Below are 16,799 nucleotides of genomic sequence, written 5' to 3' on the forward strand. Positions count from 1 at the left end.
TGCTACCAGTGTTAAAGACTGCGATGGAGCTCCGTATGCCACGGCAAACTGGCTGACACTGACGGCGGCGGTGCACAAATGCTGCGCAGCTAGCGCCATTCGACGGCCAACACCGCGGTTCCTGGTGTGTCCGCTGTGCCGTGCGTGTGATCATTGCTTGTACAGCCCTCTCTCAGTGTCCGGAGCAAGTATGGTGGGTCTGACACACCGGTGTCAATGTGTTCTTTTTTCCATTTCCCGGAGTGTAGTAGCTCTGTCAAGTTGCTGTGCCAGTATCTAGCAAGACTGTATTTTGTGCCTTTTATTCTTACCGCAGAAGCAGACGTATTTCATTGCCCATAAAGAAGTTAAAACTTGATTAGTGTTTTGCCTGTATCCCCATGTGAGACACTTCACATAGAAAGAAGGCCGATCTAACGGCGCTACTTGACCCGACTATCATTGACCACTGTACACCAACAGGGCCGTTTGCTGCCGTGTCGGCCACCTTTGCCGAGGAATCAGATTGAATGGAGTAGGTTTGTCTTCAGTGGCAAATCCTGCTTCGAAGTGACCGATGAAGGACTTTCTGGAGGTGCCCCCAGACAGTGGTGGGATACGTATCTGTTGGCGCCCGTCCTGTGGCCCGAAAACCATGGTTTAAGGTTTAATGTTAGCCATTTCAGTTCGTCGGAGGACTCCTTTGGTTGTCATCCATTGTCAGCCTTACAGTACGGTGTTAAGTCAACTGTACCCTATTCCCCGTTTTGTCACCCTTCATGGCAAGCCACCCTGGGCTTACATTTCAGCAAGATCTTACCCGCCTACACATATGAAGAGTTTCTACAGCTTTTCTTTATGCATATCAAACACTTCATTGGCCAGTAAAGTCGTTGGCTGTCCTCCTAATTGAGAAAGTTTGAAGTATTAAGGAAAGGGCCATGCAACCAGCTCCGAATTTTGACGAGCTAACGCGCCAATTGGACAGAATCTGCCACGATATCTCTCAGCAGTACATCCGACAACTATATCAATCAATGCCAAGCCGAATAACTGCTTGTCTAAGGACCGGAGGTGGACCAATCCGTTATTAAAATTGCTCAGATGGCTCTAAGTACTATGGGACTTAACATTTGAGGTCATCAGACCCCTAGACTTAGAACAACTGAAACTAACCATGTCCCAGGAAGGAATCGAACCTGCGACCGTAGCAGCAGTGCGGTTCCAGACTGAAGCACCTAGAATCGCTCGGTCACAGAGGCCGGCTCGATGCGTTATTGACTTGCTCAGTTTGTCAAGCTCTTTGTCTTGCATAAATCATCCAATATTTCTGCAATTACAATCACCTGTTTGTCTGTCTGTACACGTACATCACCTCCACCGATTTCCGTCCCGTTCGGATAATTCCTTCATGATGCATCGTTCTGTTTTTTTTTTATTTTTTATTCTTCTTTATCTTAGTGTGCAGTACACAGTTACTGAATAAACTTAATTTACTTAATAACAAAACAAAACTATCCGCAGAGTTTTCCAGTTGTCTTCATATAACACTGCTAAATTCATGTTACTCGAAAAAACAAATACAGTTCTCCCGAAATGCAAACTCCGACCCCTGGTTTATTACACATAATACAACCTCTCAGGAATGGATGCTGAAAGCAATGGTAACGAGATTTTCGAAGAACTTCCAGTACAGGAAGGCTCTTTCGCAAAGCATAATGCAAAAAATTAAAATAAATATTGAGTTTAGAGACTTCACACACTCAATGAATCTTTTCACTAACGAATCACAATTACATAGGCCTAGATATTCTACGAACGTTCATTTACATTATTTTGATGGGCACCTGTTCGTGTAGTATCACCTATGAATATCGTTACACTGATACTGGACAATAACTATTACTGTTACCGTGCAGTACTACGTTTCGTTTTCATTGTTACATATTTTTGACCATCACAATGGCCTTATTGGAATTAAATAAAACTCTCTGTTATAACGATTTCGCTCACAAAGTTTGCGTATTTAGTTTAAGTCTACGATTTTGTACTTTTTCTCACTTTAACGCGAAGGAATACGATCTTCTGCGTAATGTTTCCTGTGTACAGTGCTACGAAACCAACACCAGTCCTGATTTCCCAACATTTTTCCTAATGTTAAGGGCGTTTAGAGGCATCCTGCAGTTTTATATACGAATGTCGCCTGTAAACCCGTCCCTTTTCTTATGTTTCCAGAAATTCAGTTGATTTAAAAGAAATTGGTTGTAACAAGTCTTGTTTAAAATTCATTAAATCAGTAATGGCGCGGAAGCAGATTCTTTCTTTGTGTGTTAAAGAACTGGACAGCACTCTTTAATTCCTCTCTTAGAGATATACTTTCTCTACTCCTCTATTTAAAACAATGCGAAATCGTTGACAATCGGCGATCGCATACACCGCGCCACCACGCTTTCCACAACTACATTTGGGCTGATGGGCCAGTTCTCCAAATGTGTATTTCAAAAGAAAAATGGCTCTAAGCACTATGGGACTTAACATCTGATGTCATCAGTCCCCTAAACTAAGAACTACTTAAACCTAACCAACCAAAGGACATCACATCCATCCACGCCCGAGGCAGGATTCGAACCTGCGACCGTAGCAGCAGTGAGGTTCCAGAATGAAGCGCCTAAAACCGCTCGGCCACAGCAGCCGGCATGTATGTTTCGCTTCACACGTTTGTGACGCAAACATAATATCTCGATACCGTGGTACGCTCATTTACGTAATTTTGTTTCATTTATTTTCTGTAAGATTTTTTTTATTTCGTCATGGCTTTGTATCACAGCTGCTGATCGGTGCGTAGCATTCTCAGCGTTGTATACACGTACCTGTTCCCCGCGGTACGCTGTGACCGTCGTCTGAATCATCGTCGACAAACTGTGTGTGACCAGAAAAGCAAACGATTTGAACCGAATGTTCAGGGTTTTCGCAGTTTTTGTCCGCGATCGGCAGCTCAAGTCGAGGCATGCCTAGCCAACACTAGCTAACTAGTTCACTGTATAAATGCAAGTCTTTTATGTTTTCACGCAGTTACAATCGAATGTAGCGACTGCCACTTCTATGAGTGCAAATCATTAATTTTCCTGCATTACTGTGACGTAAATAGGGTTAACTTGTTGGAATGCTGGCTTTAATGAAACAGGTCTGAAGGAAAATGTAATAATGTTACGACACAGAGGTTCATTAAATTGATTATTTCATATACCGTTATATTCCCCGGACTTTCTAACAAAACAGTAAGAGAGAGTTGACGACCCATCTATTGCCCTCGATCCTGCAAAATATACAGTTGTTGAGAATAATGCAAAGGTCGCCATCTGGTCTGTTTTAATCTGTCAAGACGTTTCATTCAGAAGCTTTGGTTTTAAGATCATTTAAGTAGAAGAGTCCCCATTTCACGGCACTGCGCACCAAAATACAAAGTAACACATTTTCTTTGCAAGGTCCTGTCACCAGAAACGCAACAGGAACCTTACTAGCAGCTACGAAACACTTTAACATATTAGAGAAAAACGGTATTATTATGAAAGGAAAACTTACCGCAGACATAAAGAGAAAGCCAACAATCTTTAATCTTCAAACGTATATCGTACGACGTATTGTCAATTACACACAATAACATTATGATGTAAACAACACCGATAATTTTTAACATGTATGTACATTTGAAGTTAAGTAAAAAAGATTTTATATCTTTGAAGGAGTCCCGGCGTAGCTGCAGCAAAGTTGTGAGATATCTTAGCCAGCAATAACTGTAAACAGATTCCCTTTACAGCTTTATTCTCCTATTCTAATACTCTTTTTGTACCACCTCTGATGGTTTAGTAACAGCTGTTGTACCATCATTTCTCCTGTTAGTTATTTGGTGTGACAACTATTCCTGCAGTTAATGATACCGCTACAGTACGGTATCAGTAAAATAAGCCACCCAGCCGCGGTTCTTCTGCTGGCTCTTCTCCAAATTGGTCGAGCGCCGAGATAATTTACAATTGCTATCTACAGCTCTCCGCGGTTTCATTTCACTAATGGCGCTTCTCTTTCCTTGTGGTGTAGCTCTGTGAGCTTCATACGTCCTGCAACTGCAGACGTCAGAGTGTGTAATTTCGGCCCACATAATTCCGCTCAACACATTAATTATTTGATGCGAAGCTCAGTTACTTTGTGACTTAAAATTGTGTTAGGAAATTAAGCCTCAACACTAAAAGAGAATAATATAGAAATACTTAAGTTCAGAATCAATAGTAGGGGAAAGTGATGTACTTGGAGGCCGGTATAGCCAGGAACACTAAGTACAGTTGTTTCGTTTGCTAGACAGGAGGTTGTGTGTTGGGCAAAATTTGTAAATATTTCACGTTCTGTACGTTGACGTTCTGTATAATATAAAGCGTGGTTATAGTTACACTTTCGCTACTTGAGTCTGTGTAGACGGAAATCTATTTACCGTTTGAGTAACCAACTTTGGAGAAATGTTGTGTGCTGCAGGATTTGCGTTGTTAGTTGTGTAAATGGTCCAGACTGGCCGTTCGGTGAAGGTACTGGTACGGTGACGTAAGGACTGAAACACATGCAACAGTGCATTGCGACGAACAATATTGTTATTTTTACAGTGTTTTATGGATTTATAGACAAGATTAGCATGCATTCTTGGTTTGCAAATGGTGTACTGAAATGTCCATTGAAACTTAAACCGCCTTGTGTTTGTATTGTCGTGCGGTAATATTTTGGTAGAGATATGTGGCAGATTTCTTGTTGCGTGTTGTTGAGTCCGTTGAAAGTTGTCTTTTTTTTGTTTTTTTCTTTTTTTTTGTTCATTCAGCAATCTCTCCAGCGTCTCTCCAACTCCACGTCGACGTAGCGGAGCTGAAACTCTCTACAGTAACTAGAATGATAGTAAAGAATAACATTTGCGTTCGAGTCTCACGTAATTTATAGAGATGAGCACTCGTTTATTTCTTCTGTGAATACAACTTTTACTGTTACTGTTGAGCTGTAATTGTAAGATTCACTATTATAACTTTCCTTCGTCTTTACAAGAGCAAGAACAAAATAGGAGTTATTGACATTACATTCAGCAACAGAGATAATAAAAATCAGTTACAGTCCAATGACAATTTTCGCTTTTCTTATACAAAGAATAACGTCTTTGGTTTCTACACACAGCACAGTATCTGACACAGTTATTTCCGTAATAAAATGTGATATTACAAAACTCACTTGATTTTGGGCTGATTCTATCAGATCTGTACATCATAAAACCGCAAAATATTCATGTCAGTCAACAGCAGAAAATATGCCAGATAGCATTGACAAATATGGCAAATATCCCGCACTGCTGTATTTTAATAAATTAAATACAACTGAATATTTTATTTAATGTAATTATCTTAATTCTCATTGTTATTAAAATATTAACGTTCGAACAAGAAATTCCGTTGATTTAGTAACAGAGTTAATATTTCGGATGGACTTCTAGAACAGGTAGCTTAATACATGGTGTAACAACAGAATTATTCTGATTAATATTGTCTATTGGGTGACGTCTGACGTATTAACAGGCTGCAGCGGGACCGCTGTCGGTTCTTCGAAAAACAACCGCATTTGCTTCAATACAGACACCAGCGTTATTATAGCTATTCTTATTATGTTCAGTACTTTGTCAGCAGTTTCTAATCATTTTCAGTGCATTTATTTAACTTTTTTCACTTCGAATAAGAAGCTAGTTCTGAGATGTGTTTACGTTTTGTTAAAAATGCCGAAGAAACCTGTATATATGCAATAATTTGAAGAAGAGTAGTTAAAAAATTGAGAGTTGAATGACGGGACTCAAACAAATGGTGCCGACAGATGACACAAAGATGTGATGCCTTTTGTCAATGATTTATCACCTGCAAGTATTCGGGACTGAGAAGTCATTCTAAATACGACATACGTGTCGAAGCAAGTTAACCATTTTCTTGTGCTAGACAGTCTAAATTGAAATTACAGCCAAAAATTCCATTAGTCGCCACAGCTATAGCCGAGGCCTGAACTATATTATTTATGAGTATCCAGCGCGCTGTATAGCGTGAGGATAATGTCAGTGAGCTATCAGATCTGTTTCCAAATAAGTGATCTGAAAATAATTCGCACTGCCCGCCATCCATGTAGAGCACGTGTTGGTCTCACCGCGGACTTCTAGACCGAGCCACACACAACTGATTTCATCAAAGTGTCCGGGCCTGAAGATGGCGTTGACGCAACGTCGGAACTAGCAGCGATGTAAATAACAAATACTAAGTACAGCTGGAGGAATTGCATTTTTAATAAAATTTTTAAAGTAAGTGTCCAGAACTTATGTGTTGCCTGTCTGAACATAAAAGTAGAATTACTGTTTCTCGGTGTAATATCACCTTCAGGCTGTGGCCTAGAGGTGCAGGGGTGGCGGAGAATCTGGTGCTCTGCATGGGCCACTTCAGGTGTTTTTTTTTTTGTTTGTTTCGGCTCGGGCTCTGCTTCCGAGGCACTTCCTGGTGCAACCGACACGATGGATGCGCCCTCATAGCCGGCCGAAGTGGCCGTGCGGTTAAAGGCGCTGCAGTCTGGAACCGCAAGACCGCTACGGTCGCAGGTTCGAATCCTGCCTCGGGCATGGATGTTTGTGATGTTCTTAGGTTAGTTAGGTTTAACTAGTTCTAAGTTCTAGGGGACTAATGACCTCAGCAGTTGAGTCCCATAGTGCTCAGAGCCATTTTGCGCCCTCATAGAGGGTGATTGTCGGCCGGGAACGCCTTAGCGTCTCTCGAGGCGGAGGGCGAATGTGGAGAATGGCCACCCGGCCTTTCCCATCCACCACGTGAGTGAACAGGCGGCCGCTCCTTCACCAGGGTTCGAGCAGGCAGCCGGGGTGAAGGGTTTACTAGTTAATGGAAGCTCTAATGCTAGGAACGTTATGGATTCCCTTAGACAGTAAACGTTCAGGGGCGGATGGAAGACCTATGTGCACTCGGCATGTCTGAGGCGGCCTTGCATGTGGCTATCGAGTTTTGCACGGTGCAGTAGTCTGCTTGACGTGGCTTACGTCGGCATGGGTTCTGAGGTGATCAGTTCGTACGGGCGGTTGGTGGAGTCTGCTGGACCCGCATGTTGTGGTAAGCAGAGCTCGCAGTTTGCGGCATTTTTCCCAGAGTTGATCGGGGTCCTTTGGTTTGAAGCCGAGTGGAGGGTCTCAACCAAAAGCTACGTCGCTCTGGTTCAGACTTTTAGGCTGCGTTATAGTGTGGGGATTAGTAGTACTCGCCTTGATAGGTCATGGGTGCTCTACACAAAGAAAGTAGCTACCTGGGTAGCAAGAGTACTTGTGGAGTGCACATGAGGGATTTTAGACTGTAGTTTGGAGTGCTCTGATGAATACTCGCTAGTCCATATGCAGCAAGGGAAATCAAACGTCGTTCAGAATAAAGACACTCCGACTGTCATAATGTTATGAATAAACTGTAGAAGTATTCGCAATAAAATTCCCGAATTTACTGCTGTCCAGGAAAGTTCTGGCGCCCAAATTATTCTTGGGGCCGAGAACCGGCTGAAACACTCAGTTTGCACCATTTTTCCCAGAGTTGATCGGGGTCCTTTGGTTTGAAGCCGAGTGGATATTAAGCGAGTCGTGGAAAGTACATTGGAAAGACAGAGGAGAGGCCATTGTCGGGTGAGTGTACATTACAGTCGATGAAAATGTTGTCTCCATTGAGGTCGAAGTTGAGTTTGACAGTGAAGTCATATGGTTGTGTATAAGAGGTGTATATGAACCCAAGGTAATTTGGGATGTTTTACCGGTTACCCGGTTCCGATGTGACAGTTCTAGTCACAAAAAGAAAGTTCACTGTCAGTAGCCCGTAAATACCCACATTAAGCAATACTAGCTGGAGGCGACTATAAAGTACTAAATATAGACTGGGACGTCTAGGGATTCATTGCGGGAGCGACAGGCAGTCATGTGAAACACTTTTCGAAAATGGTTCAAACGGCTCTGAGCACTATGGGACCTAACATCTGAGGTCATCAGTCCCCTAGAGCTTAGAACTACTTAAACCTAACTAACCTAAGGACATCACATACATCCATGCCCGAGGCAGGATTCTTACCTGCGACCGTAACGGTCGCGCGGTTCCAGACTGAAGCGAATAGAACCGCTCGACCACATCGGCCGGCGAAATACTTTTGAACACGTTTTCTGGATATTGTCTTCACCAGCCAGCTCAGCATCCCACACGCAATGGAAATATCTTACAGCTTGTACCTACAAATAAGCTGGACAATATCAGTATAGAAACGTGGATTAGAGATCATGATGTCATTATAGCAACGACGATTACGAATGTTAATAAATCAGTGAAGAAGGCTAGGAGCAAATAAGCAGTTATTAGCAACTCATTTAAACAGTGAATTGCCATCACTTAGTTCCAATAAGATGGCTGTCGTGGAATTATGGGCAGTGTTTGAGCACATTGTAAATTGTGGTCTGGAGAATTATGTGTCTCGTAAGTGGATGAAGGATGAAAAAGACCCGCCATGAGTTAATAACAAAATTCGGGGGGATCCTGAGGAAGCAGAGGCTGTTGGACTCGCGGTTCACAAGGGACGCGCAAACGACGACAAGGGAACGTTTGTAAGGATTCTTGGGTCTGTGGAAATATCCATGCGCAAAGCATACAACAACTAACACCGTCAAACCTTAGCAGAAGTTCTGGCAGAGAAACCAAGAAAATTCTGGTCTTACGTAAAATCGCTAAGGGGGTCTAACGGCTTCCATTCAATCCCTTGTTGACCAGTCAGTTCTGGCAGTCGAAGATAGCAAAATTAGAGCCGATGTTTTAAATTTCACTTTCAAGATATCGTTCACATTGGAGAATCGTACAAAAATATCGTCATTTGACCATAGGAGAGACTCTCATATGGACGACATAGTAGTAAGCTGTAAGTAGCCTGTTCATAAGTTTGTATGTTGGCAGCGCTGTGCATTAATATCACTGACAGAGCTGTGCGCCCTCAGTAAGAGACTCTGTGGCTGCTCGGACTCGCAGTTTAAGAAGTTAGTAGTTAGCAATGATGGAGGTCGGAAGTGTTAACGCGCGCGGACGGTCTGGACGTGTGTCCCTCATGGAGATTTAATATTGGCTGGAAATGGATTGTAAAATGAAGATTGCTGTATTTACTACGGTGTGTATAATGGAATTATGGACGATTATATAATTTTTTAAACTGGTTGTCACATGATTAAGGTAAAATCTGCTAAATACAGTGTTTGCTCTGCAACAAAATCTTTACTTTGCTAACCACATGCCGATTAGTAGTTAGAGACTATAATAGTTAGAATCTTTTTATTTGGCTGGCTCTACACTCGCTGTTTTTGCTATAGTTCGTGTCATGAAGATTCTCTGCGAGGTAAGTGACCTTTGAAATGTATGGTATATTGTTAGGATTTCTTGTAATTGAGGTCATTCTTTTGTGTTAATTAATATTCAGATTGCGTTATCCTAGTATATTGTGGTTCATTATTGAACACAATAAGTTTCACCTGTATTTGTCAGAGAAAATTCTGTAGGTCAGAGTTCAAACGATAGACACAAGCAAAGTGAAACGACGTCAGTTTCACTCAGCAAGTTTTGAAGGTTCAGTTGCACTAAGGAATTCTAGTAAAAACTTAGAAGTTCCACTTTCTTAGTTTCTTCAGTTTAAGCTAAAATATATATTAAGAAGTTTCAAAGCATACCTGGCGCATATAAACAGCTGAAAGATGTGAAGGCAAATATATCGCCAAGTCCGGATGGAATCCCAGTTCAATTTTACAAAGAGCGCAGTACCGCACTGGTCGCTCACATAGCATGCATTTATCGTGAATGTCTCGCCTAGCAGAATGTCCCGAGAGACTGAAAAGAAGCGCAAGTGAATCCAGTATATACGAAAGGTAAAAGAACACACACGCGCAAAATCACAGACCAATATCGTTAACTTCTGTTTGCTGCAGACTCCGTGAACATATTGTCAGCTCGAATATAATAAACTGTCATGAGACTGAGAAGTTAGGCTCTCACTGAGCACAGCGACTTTTGCTTTCATTCTAAGCCACGCTCCTTCAGCCCGAATGTGATCTGCTTGATCTCTGTCTGACAATCTTTTTGGCTGCATTGCATAAGTGATGTCAAGTCCGTTACACACTACATCTAATCGACTGACTTCAACATCACATCTTTTTAGCCGCCCCTTGAATTTTGTTCCGAGGCTGCAGTATGAGTAGCAAGGCATATGAAGTTTCACGGGCAAATTATTACTGAGACCATTAAGAAGATATTCACCGTCTTCTTGTTATTGTTCTGGTTGTTCACTGCACGAATGCCATCTCGTAAACGCCATCTAACAAATCACGTGCTAGAATCCATGCAATGCCCTTAAATCTATCCTTACAGTTGCTACATGGCAAAAGAATTCTCAGTTGGTTTCGAGATATGATTCGAGAAGCATGCATTTCAACTCCCATTCAGTCCTATAACTGACGAGAGTGTGCTGCAACCACAGAATCGTAAACATGGCGATCATTTGCCGTATGCAACTACTTGCATTATATGTGTTCCTTCCAACTGTGAAAAAAGATTGTGATTTTTAAACTTCCCATTCATTGTAATGGCCTCAAATTTAAGAATGTGTGCATATATTCTAAACTGCTTCAGAGATATAAATATAAAATTCTAGTATAAGTGTTTGAAAAGTTGAATGATATTTGATATTTCACATTTTTCAAGTAATATGGATGTAATATTGCCTGATGAAGTGCTAACACACTCTACTTGCATTTTCGATGACATTTCTTGTGATAAAAATCCAATGAAAGCATATTTTTATATGTGATGTCATTATGAGGTAGACAGCATTAATCTATATCATAAATATAGCTAAAATCTGAAATATTTAATCAAAGACAGTGTTGGTAGAAACATTATTTTCAAAAAGACGTACATAATTTGAGGTATGTATTAAACGATCATGTTGTCCCAGATATGACTTTTAATACATTCCTGGAGATGTGTAAACTAACATGGAATAAGAGTGCATATAATTTGCTAGTTGCAAGCAAAGACGACGATTTAAAGGATGGGAAATATCATATTAGTTTGGATAACTACATTTTTATTTGAGAGTATGCACTACAAGTGAGCATGGTATAAAAGATATTTCCTTGTAACCGGCTCTATTCTGATTGAGCACTGCATTTGTCAACATGTCTCTCAGTTAGACTGAATGAAAGGTTAGTTTTAAAAGTCAGGTGTTGAAATTTTGACTAAATATTTGCTGGAAACTGGGACCACTGAAGAAAGAGGAGCTGAAGCTGATTGTGTACTAGAAAGAGCGTGTAGGCTGCTTCTCAACCGCTGGAGACATTGGGAAAGCTATTCCGACAGGACAGTAAGAAACACTCTGACGAAGAAGATGGGTCTAAAGTAATTATAGAAGCGGGAGAAGATGATGAATACAACGTGGGAGATGCTGATGAAGTAAAACCAACAGTGGAAGTAACGCCAGAACCATGGAGTAGACTGGCAACTTCATATCCCAGGATAACAGTAGACAGAACACGTGATACTGTGTACAGCATCAAATCTGAAGGTTCGTGGTTCACCGGCAGTTGTTAAAGGAGCCCGTTTAATAATTCACAATTTAACATAGCCGGAACGAGAGGTTTATGTAATCCATTGATTAAAAATAGACCCCCTAAGAAGAGTTACACAGTGTAAAATCTTGAGAACTATCGCAAAATTCTCAAGAATAGCAATCCCTATAAGTTAAGCTACCTCTCTGTTAGACACAACATTAAACCCAAACTAAGGGATTGAACACATTCGTGTTTTTGCGCTCATAACAAAAAATTGGTGGATCAATTGTGAGACATGCGATATGTTGTGTAAGAGAGAGAATGGAAACTCGCTTGAAGTTCGCGGTTGTCCACCCAGTCACCAACACATTTCGATTTTGTTCACTGAAATACTCCAAACGAATTTCTGGAACATTTAGATTTCTTGTTTGCTTCGAAAACATCAGGTAATAATGCACACGATAACAAAATAATATCTATTGAAGAAGAACTTCGCGAAGTATTGATCATTGCCTAAATGTTTTACAATGACTAACAAAATCACTATATTCAAAAACAATTCTCATAATTATTGATTTCTGGATCGAAGTAGCATGCACTCGATCATGGGTTTCTGTAGAAGAATTTAAAAAAAAAGTGTTCGAATGAGTGTTATGGAGTCTGTAGAGCCAGCCAAAGATGTTCTAGTTGTCGCTTTGCAAGATAAGAGATGGGTGAAATCTTACCTGTCTTGCAAGGACGCTGAAGTGCGGCCTATCACTGCTGAGATCCAAGCTCATCTGTTCAGTCAGTCCATAAAGGGAGAATACTCTCTCGATAATACAAATAAATACGGATGTGGTTCACATCACTTTTATTTTTTTTTTAACGCAGAATGTCTCCTATGACTCTCGCTGGGCCGGACGGAGTGGCCGAGTGGTTCTAGGCGCTTCAGTCTGGGACCGCGCGACCGCTACGGTCGCAGGTTCAAATCCTGCCTAGGGCATGTATGTGTGTGTTGTCCTTAGGTTAGTTAGGATTAAGTAGTTCTGAGTTCTAGGGGTCTGATGACCACAGCAGTTAAGTCCCATAGCGCTCATAGTCAATTGAACCACTTGCACTCTCGCTAGAGCCTTGCAGTTGGTAGAAGAAGAAACTGAGTGTGATAAGCCTTTGTAAGTGTTTTGTACGACATTCCACACAACGGCAAGGAGAGGTGTCCTAGACAGTGGTGCGACAACTGTCATTGTACGAAAATAGGGCAGTAGCAGAAATAATTAGCGTAAAAGTTAACACAACAAAAAGCGCACTTATTTAATTTGTATTTCTCCAAGCACACCAACACTCATTACAAATATTTCAGCAGGAGCCAAGCTCATCAAAGTCAACAAGGAAGATTCTTGTTGTACTAAACACGAGGTATGGCGTTAGAGCCGCGGCTAAACGGCGTCTGCACAGCGTCACGTGATGATGCGGCTACCAGCGCAGGAGGGCTGAGTGGTTGCCACCAGCCACTCTACAGGACGGCGGCAGAGGGCGCTCATGCGTCGGAGCCACTGGAGACGTGGCTTACTGGGCACGCACCATTGGCTCCATGGGATACCACAGTACCACTGTCGGCATCTAATTTGAACTCGCTATTCCATTACGAACCTCGCAACGCTTGTTGGATGGTGTCGATATGTGAGGTCACAACAAGTTTCAATAAGTTTATTTTCCTTGTCTTTCTGTCGGAAAAACTAGTGTCTCTCGTTGCTTAGGTGCATGTGGTTCCTAACGCTTGCTGTTTTTCGAAAACTAGGAAACGTGATTATGCAGTCCCTGATTCTGTACAAAAGATAAGAAACTCCTTCTTACTCAGCAGGAAGACGTACAATGGAAGCTAGGTACCTCTCAGCTGACCCAGATCCTTTTGAGACTCAACATCGGAGTCACTGTCTCCTGAAAAAAGCAAGAACAAAAAAGAATGTTACAAGATTCTCCCTATATACTTGTTAATACTTGAAAGCAGAGATTCCATGATACAAAACTTGAAGAGTCTGGGAACTGCAATACTGTCACCCTGTCAAAGTTGGAGAACGAGTAGTGTCATCCGATATTAAATGCTAAACACGTTGCCGCGAGAATTGGAACAATGGTGAGGTTCGCCTGAAGGACTGCAAAATATATTTACAGAAAATATTCTCGACCATGAGTCTCGCTGAACTCGACTCATCAGCTGAAAAGTGTGCATAACATACTATAATTACACAGACAATTTTGAAATTATTAATATAAATTGTTCTTTTGTATAAAAATGACAGTTTCTATTCACAAAGTGTCACATAGTGGAAGATTCAGAAACGCGAATGTTAGATCTCTAAAAGAAGACTGCAGCTATTCCTTGTTTTATTCGCAATGTTTTTTAGCTGTCAAATAGGAAGTCACAGGTAATCTGAAATGTTTTGCAGAAGATAGTGAGCATGGAGAGTGGTTTACCGATTCCAAACACTATGTTCTTTTTGTAGTGTATGGTAGGTACGAGTGCATTTACTACACAGAACTCTTTTGGTTGCAGTACATGAAGCTGGTAGATGGCTACACAGACGATATATATTTTTATAATGAGCACAGTTTGCCCAGAAAATACTGTCCAGCGATGTGACAATTAATTAATACAGATACAGCAGTGAAATCTTGGTTGTATGATGTAGTTGCTTAAAATATTTACTCATATGTCAAGAAACTACTATATAAACCTTGCTGTTAAACGTGTGGAAGATGACATGGTATAGGCAAAAAGTTTTTATATTTCCATTGCGTGTGATAGCATAAAATGTAACACACTGAGGTGACAGAACTCGTGGGACACCGATATGGCCATATACACATGGCGGTAGTATCGCGTACGTATGTTATAAAAGGCCGGTGTATTGGCGGAGCTGTCGTTTGTATTCAAGTGATTCATGTAGAATTGTGGGCGTTACAGTCTGGAACCGCGCGACCGCTACGGTCGCAGGTTCGAATTCTGCCTCGGACATGGATGTGTGTGATGTCCTTAGGTTAGTTAGGTTTAAGTAGTTCTAAGTTCTAAGGGACTGATGACCTCATAAGTTAAGTCCCAACTTGCTCAGAGCCATTTGAACAATTTGATTCATGTAGAACGGTTTCCTAAGTGATTATGGCCGCAGGACAGCAATTAACAGATTTCGAACTCTGACATTCCGTTTCGGAAATCGTTAAGAGAATTCAATATGCTGAGATCCACAGTATCAGGAGTGTGCCGAGAATACCGAATTTCGGGTATTACCTCTCATCACAGACAACGCAGTGTCTGACTGCATTCACTTAACGACCGTGAGCGTTTGCATAGAGTTGTCATTGCTAACAGACAAGCAACACCAGCGGAAATAGGCGCAGAAATCAATGTTGGACGTACGTTGAACCTATCCGTTGGGACAGTGAGGCGAAATTTGGCGTTAATGGGCTACGGTGTCAGACGGGTGGTGTGGGTGCCTTTGTGAACAGAACGACATCGCCTGCAGCGCTTCTCCTGAGCTCGTGACCAGATCTGTTGGACCCTAGACGACTGGAAAACCATAGCCCGGTCAGATGAGTCCCGATTTCAGCTGGTAGAGCTGATGGTAGGGCACAAGTGTGGCGCAGACCCAACGAAGCTATGGTCCCAAGTGGTCAACAAGGCACTGTGCAAGCAACTTACTGCTGGCTCCGTAATGGTGGACTGTGTTTGTATGGTCCTACTTAACCGATCATCGACTGGAAACGGTGCCGTCGAACATTTATGGGACAAAATCGAGAGCTCAGTTCATGTATAAAATTCTGCACCATCAACACTTTCGCAGTTTTGGACGGCTACACAGGCAGCATGGCTTAATATTTCAACTGTTGGCCTTCAACGACTTGTTGGGTTCATGCCACCGCCGAGGAGCTGCATCAAGCATGGGTAGAAGAGGTACGATACGATATTCGGAGCTATCCCATGACTTTTTGTCACCTCAGTGCCAGGTGAAAATTTTTAGGTAGTAAAATTATCATTTTTATATACTCGTTATTTTTCCTTTAATTGATCAATAACATACTAAAATAAATTAGTTATTTTTCCTTTAATTTCGCTGTAACTTATTAAAATAAGTTGGCAATTTTGATACAGTTCTGTGAGAGACAAGAAATAATAGTGGACAACACAAGTATGTACAGCATTTAACGTTGGGGCCATTTCTATTTCATACGTATTTTGCCAGAGACATGGTTTTGTAGAGTCATCCTTAACTTACACAGAAATAATTTACTTCTCACCATCATCAGTATTCGTGATTATACTTGCACTTAGCATTTATTATTTAGTGATTACTGTCTAGCGGCTACCATATAACGTAACCATTTAGCGTCTACCATTTACTGTGACTGTTTAGCGTGTATAATTTAGCTTTTACTGTCAGTGTTTATCGTTTAGCATTTACGATTTGTCGTTTACCATTTAGCGTTTATCATTAAGCATTAGCGTTTACTGGAGGCGGGAATGGGTCTATAAAGACCACAACTGGTGTTTCCATCAACTTGGAATTTTTTAATACTGCATTTGAATTATGGGACAGGGGAGTGGTGTCGTTCAGTTTATATGAATGTAAATAATCTCACAATACACCATTTTATACTGGTAATAGTTAATAATCTTTGATTTCAAAGAAACAATGAAGATTTTGAGGTTGCATATCTTTGATTTTCAAGGAAATAATGAATATGTTTCAGTTTTAGTGGAGGATATGTTATTCTTATTAGGTATATGGCACATCGTATAATACTGGGCTCTTACGGGTTGAAAAAAGTGGAAGGGTAGCACATTACAATATAATTTGATACCATTTGAATACTGCACTCTGATCGGTTTCAGCTAAAGAGGAGAGGTGATGTGAGATGTGTGAGATTTATAGGATAACTATTGTAGTTTCCGTCAACTTGGTTTCCTTATGGAGCAGGGGAGTGAGAGTTTTAGTTTCCCACTACCACAGTTTGACTGCTTTCACCATCTTAGATTATTAAAACTGTACGATGAATGGCTGGAGATAAGGATTTCTGGACTGTGTTATTGGTCTGAGATAGTGGGTTGGGGTTGCAGAGCATATAATGGGCAGTTTCCGCCATTTTGGGTGGCTGAAGGCAAGGCAGGGATTGGGGTATG

The sequence above is a fragment of the Schistocerca nitens genome, chromosome 5, assembly GCF_023898315.1.
Source record: "Schistocerca nitens isolate TAMUIC-IGC-003100 chromosome 5, iqSchNite1.1, whole genome shotgun sequence".
Lineage (NCBI taxonomy): Eukaryota > Metazoa > Arthropoda > Insecta > Orthoptera > Acrididae > Schistocerca > Schistocerca nitens.